This window comes from Wyeomyia smithii, chromosome 3 (genome assembly GCF_029784165.1).
Source record: "Wyeomyia smithii strain HCP4-BCI-WySm-NY-G18 chromosome 3, ASM2978416v1, whole genome shotgun sequence".
NCBI lineage: Eukaryota > Metazoa > Arthropoda > Insecta > Diptera > Culicidae > Wyeomyia > Wyeomyia smithii.
The window spans coordinates 14000761-14006760 of record NC_073696.1 but is presented as its reverse complement, the minus strand read 5'-3'; positions in this window follow the sequence as shown (position 1 = coordinate 14006760).

Sequence of the window (6000 nt, the reverse complement as noted above, 5' to 3'; positions counted from 1 at the left end):
AATAGAAATTTTGTAGAACAACGCTTCTTTATATTAGGAACTACAAAGGAAAAAAATAGTGATTATGGCGTATCGAATATTCACCAAAAATAAACAATAATATTAGACCAACTATTTGACGCTTTTATTACAAAGTTCTACGTGCGCGTCAAATTTCATGGTGAAACATTGCATTTTACTTCTGAAAAAATCATGCGCCATTCATTGGATACGGTTTTCTGTTTGTAAATCAGTGGAAAATAGATTATTCATTACAGAATGGTTGCTGATTCATTTAATTGCGAAGGGTCTCAATTTAGCCCAACACCGCATAAGCTTAGCTCGTAAACAACTATCTGGCATCTCTTTCTTACTTGCCTAGTAGATCGCAATGTCGTTTCTTTTTTCTTGGGTTGATCTGCACTGACCTAGTGGAATAAAAAAACTCGCGCATTCGTGGGTCAGAATTCGCCATACCAGCGCGCATGCGCAATTGTGTTGCTATGACAACATTTACCTAGCGCCTGCGCAAATGTAATGTTACGCGCAGTGCAGCTAGATCGAAAATTGTGTTCGTCAGCGGCACTTTTAATTAATTATAAATTGATGATAAAAACAATGTTCAACCTTTCAAAATTAATTGTTTCTGTCGCTTAAGTATTAAAATTGTTTTCGTATAGTTTTAACGTTATCTAGACATAAAATATAGCAAAACTAGAAAACATTGTTAGATATACGGTAACAAAATTTAGCGTGACATTGGTTGCACTGCAAACGTTTAGTTTACATTTTCATGGCGCATTTCGATCCAACTCAAAGAGTTTGAATAAAATCGTTTGAATAATTTTAATAACAATATGATCAAGTCATTGGCTGCTGAATACTAAGACCAACCAAAGGAAAAGCACTTTACAGGTACGTAAATTATTATTGGGCGTGTAATATTGATCTGGCGCGGCTGCCTCGGCTGGACATTTTTACACAGTTGTTATAATAGCGAAAACATCTTGAAGACAAGTGCCATTTATGTCATAGTTTTTGTTTGGTGAACTCATGTTATTGAAAAACATCTCCAAAACCAGAAAAACGAGCTTGTTTTCGAAGTGTGGTTGAATTACTGATGAAGAACAACTTCTCACAAATGTTCTATTTTAAGTTGTTTTCTGTACTGTTTTGATAACATCATGAACACAACTTAAAGACAAGCAAAGGCAGTTTATGATTATTAATCTATGGAATACACTCATGATATAAAATAATATCTCCAGAGCATGAAAATAACAACACAAGTTTTCGAATGCGCTTTTAGTACTCTTATATGACTACTGTTATTGAGAATTATTTTCTAACATGTTTTGTGTGTTACTTGGGATTCCTCCCGGAAACGGTAACTGGGTTGCGGATAAGTCCAGTATGGCGGCCGTATGGACGACAAGCAGATTCCCGGTTCAGGAGGTTGTTTCCACCTCAAACGAAGGGTACGCGGTTGCCGAGATGAACGGAGTGTTCTACTGCAGTGTCTATGCTCCGCCACGTTGGTTCACCGAAAGGTTCACTCAGATGATCGACCAGCTATCCATGGTGCTAACGGGCCTAACGCCGTTGGTGGTGGCGGACGATTTCAACGCTTGGGCTGTTGAGTGGGGAAGTCGCACTACGAACCAGAGAGGTCAGATCCTGTTGGAGGCTTTGGCAAAGCTCAACTTAGATCTGGCCAACGTTGGGACCAAATGTACATTTAGCAGAAATGGTGCGGAGTCGATCATCGATGTGACGTTCTACAGCCCAGGACTGATCACGAACTGGAGGGTAGACGATGGCTACACCAATAGCGACCACCAGTCGGTTTGCTATCGTGTAGGAAACAACGCGAGGAGGCGAGTGACGAGTAGAACCATCACTCACACCGTCCGCGGCTGGAAGACATCGCATTTCGATGCCGAGGTATTCGAAGAAGCAATGGAAAGGGAGTGCAATGGAGGCAGTTGGCTCCGCCCGACTGCTGACCAATTAGTTGCCGTACTATCGCAGGCGTGCGACGCCACCATGCTTAGGACCCGCCAACCTAGAAATGGGAAGCCACCGGCTTACTGGTGGACCGATGCGATAGTGGACCTCCGCAGTGCGTGCCTCCGTGCAAGACGGAGGATGTAGCGCGCGCGAACAGACGAACAGAGGATTGAGCGCCGCGCAGCATTCGGTTCTGCAAGATCGGCGCTAATGAGTGCGATTAAGGCCAGCAAGAGGGCCTGCTTCGATAGATTGTGTGCGAGTGCCAATACGAACCCGTGGGGTAACGCCTATAGGATCGTAATGGCCAAGACCAAAGGCGCGCTGGCGCCCGCAGAGCGATCACCAGCGATGCTGGAGCGTATCATCGGGGGACTCTTTCCACGCCACGAGCCTAGTCCTTGGCCTCCGGCAGTCGAGTCTCACGTCCGACGTTCCAGTATCTCAGACACAGACCAGGGATGGTCGGCCAACCTGCCGAACATCCAATCCGTGAGCGACGACAGCCGTGTCGAGATCGAGGGAGAGGTAAGGGTTACGAACGAGGAACTTATTGTGATCACCAACTCCCTAAAGGTGAGCAAGGCACCGGGACCGGATGGAATCCCCAACCTGGCAATCAGGCTGGCGATTAAAACGGCCCCCGGATTGTTTCGGGCAGTCATGCAGAGGTGCCTGGATGACTGCCTCTTCCCGGACAGAGGTTGGTCTTACTGCCGAGAGCTGGGAAACCGCCAGGGGACCCATCGGCATACAGGCCTATCTGCCTGCTGGACGCTGCGGGCAAGGTGCTTGAGAGTATTATCCTCAACAGACTGGTGAGGTACACGGAGGGTGTAAACGGTCTGGCAAGTAACCAGTTTGGTTTCCGGAAGGGCAGGTCCACACTGGATGCTATCCTCTCCGTCACCAAGACGGCGGAGGTAGCACTCGTGCGCAAGAGAAGGGGCATACGCTATTGCGCAATCGTCACGCTTGACGTGAAGAATGCGTTCAATAGCGCCAGTTGGGACTCCATAGCGCTTGCGCTCAGGAGCATCCATGTACCGGTGTCGCTGTACAATATTCTGGAAAACTACTTTCAGAACCGAGTACTTGTTTACAACGCGGAGGAGGATCAGAAGTGCGTCCCAATTACCGCAGGAGTTCCGCAAGGTTCTATCCTGGGACCGGTGTTGTGGAATGTCATGTATGACGGGGTGTTGAAACTCAAGTTCCCTGTAGGAGTTAAGATCGTCGGATTTGCAGATGACATAACGCTAGAGGTCTACGGCGAGTCGATCGAGGAGGTCGAGTTGACGGCCGCGCACTGTATACGCAAGGTCGAAGACTGGATGCACTCCAGGAAACTGGAGTTAGCGCACCATAAGACGGAGGTAACGGTTGTGAATAACCGTAAAACAGAGCAACAGGCGGTGGTCAGAGTCTGAGACTGCACCATTACCTCAAAGCGATCTTTGAAGCTCTTGGGGGCTATGGTTGACGATAAGCTCACATATAAGAGCCACGTCAACTATGCTTGCAAGAGGGCTTCTACTGCTATTGCAGCACTATCTCGAATGATGTCGAACAGCTCAGCGGTGAAGGGCAGCAAGCGTAAACTTCTTGCCAGCGTGGTTTCGTCCATACTTAGGTATGGTGGGCCAGTGTGGTCCAAAGCGCTAGGTACTAACAGTTATCGTGGCAAACTAGAAAGTACCTACAGGCTCATGTGCCTGAGGGTCGCGAGTGCGTTCCGTACGACGTCATACGACGTCATACGACGCAATTTGTGTCCTGTCCGGCATGATGCCTATCAGCATAGCCATTAGGGAGGACGTAGAATGCTTCGACCAACGTGACACAAGGGGCATGCGAGGTACCAGAAGATCACTATCGATGATCAGATGGCAGCAGGATTGGTCCAACTCCACGAAAGGTAGATGGACGCACCAGCTTATTCCGGTGGTATCCGGGTGGGTCGGTAGACGCCATGGAGAAGTCAACTTCCACCTGACACAGATTCTGTCAGTTCATGGTTGCTTCAGGCAGTACCTATACAGGTTCGGGCATGCGGATTCCCCCATGTGCCCCGAGTGCCTGGATGCGGAAGAGATTGCTGAGCATGTCTTCTTCGTATGTCCTCGTTTTGCGCGTGCGCGGAGCGACATGATGGTTATGAGCGGGCCAGACACTACTCCGGACAACCTAGCTCATAGAATGTGTGAAGACTCGAACATCTGGAGGGCGGTTTGTGCAGCCGCCCTTCAAATAGTCCTAGAGTTGCAAAGCAGGCGACAGGTTGACCACCAACACGCCAGTGTTAGCTAACGGCCAGTCTCCAGGTTAGTTAGCTAATTAGCTAAGAGACTTATAGAGACAGGAGGTTGCTCAAAGCATAAAAGCCGCTCCCCGAAGCAATACTTAGCGGTCGTCCCGGGGAGTATTATGGGCTGGAGACAGGAGGGGTTTTAGTGGGTCCGGTCACTGATTCAAACCAACCCCACACTCCCTGAGGTTGGTCACCTCAGGGGTTTGGTTGCAAATTTCCCCTCCACCTGAAATAATAAAAAAAAAGACACCTACCATTCGATTTTTGAGACTTTTTTACTCAAAATAAGATATAATTTGACTACCACTTTAAGATATAAGCGAATTACCATTAATGCTCAGAAATAATCGTTATTATTTTGCTTTCTGAAATATACAAGAACCATGCCAAAACCGGTTTCGTAGAATCACCGTTTTGAGCTCAGTTTTTGTAAGATTTAAGATCTGTTTTTTTTTAAAGATGCGTAAAAAGATGCTAATATGTGGACAAACTCTTGGAACTTTGATATTTGGTCTTAAAACAAAATGGAGTCGAAAAAACATCAAAAATTACCGGTTTCTCAAAAATTCAGAATGGCGCCATTGTTGCCCCTTAAGTTGAAATATGTTCAAACTCCGGGAAATTTATTTTCGCATCAAACTTCATCAAAAAATCATACATAGAAGCCAAGGCAAAAAATTGTTGCACTGTGTTATCACTGCATATACTTACGAGGGTAATTTGGGTAATTTGTCATGTTCTTGAATTATACTTGTCAACACAGGTTTCCTAGAGCTCAAACCTTTCCTGTAAAATTTGGTGCTCCTAGCCAAGTTGAAAGTTTGTAAATTCTTTAGAGGCTTGAATTAATATTGTTCCGTGAGCAAACGGAGTAGCGACGAACCAGGCGAGCAACTACTCCGCGGCCTTTTGACGCGCTTACGAGCTCACTAGGGGAACCAAAACTCATAAAAAAAACAATCTTGGATTCGCTGAGAGAACGAAATTTCGTCATCGATATTCGAGGTATTCGCAAATTGAAGGGATGAAAACTTTTACAATTTGTTCACCAAAAACCTAAAGCTAACACCGATGGAGTTTTCGTTACAAATAAGACAATGAAGTCGGAACTGAATGTAGAGACGGAAGTCGAGTTTGTTCCGAAAGACCTAACCCACCCAATTGCCCCCAGTTCCGCCCTATTGAGAAATACTGGGCAATCATGAAAAGGAGACTCAAGCAAAAAAAAAGTTGTCATAAACATCAAATCAGTTGAAGACCTGGTGGAATAAGACAGCCAAAACGATGGACGAAGAAGGTGTGCACCGCCTAATGAGCCGTATAAACTGACAAACTTGTTAGCCCGCGAAAAATCCCAGCTTTTGATAAACGGTCGTCTCGCTTTACGCTTCCAGATAAAGTGATCTGTAAGAGAGAGGGATCCGTTGAGCATGCTGATCTTGGTTTTATACCTCCAGTACCTCTCAGAGATAAACTAGCTGAAATATGCAATGTTCCTGGAGAATGTGTAATGGCGTATACCGACGACGTTGTAATAATAATATTAATTCAACAAAATCTGCAATGCTTATGGGTTTGGCATGGGCATGGGTTTGGCCGCTGGTGCGAAGTTGTTCATGAGAAAACGGAAGCAAAGGAAATCGGCGGGCAGCCTTCTGGTTGGGATGGAAAAACCAAAAACAAAGCTGTCAAAGTAAGTG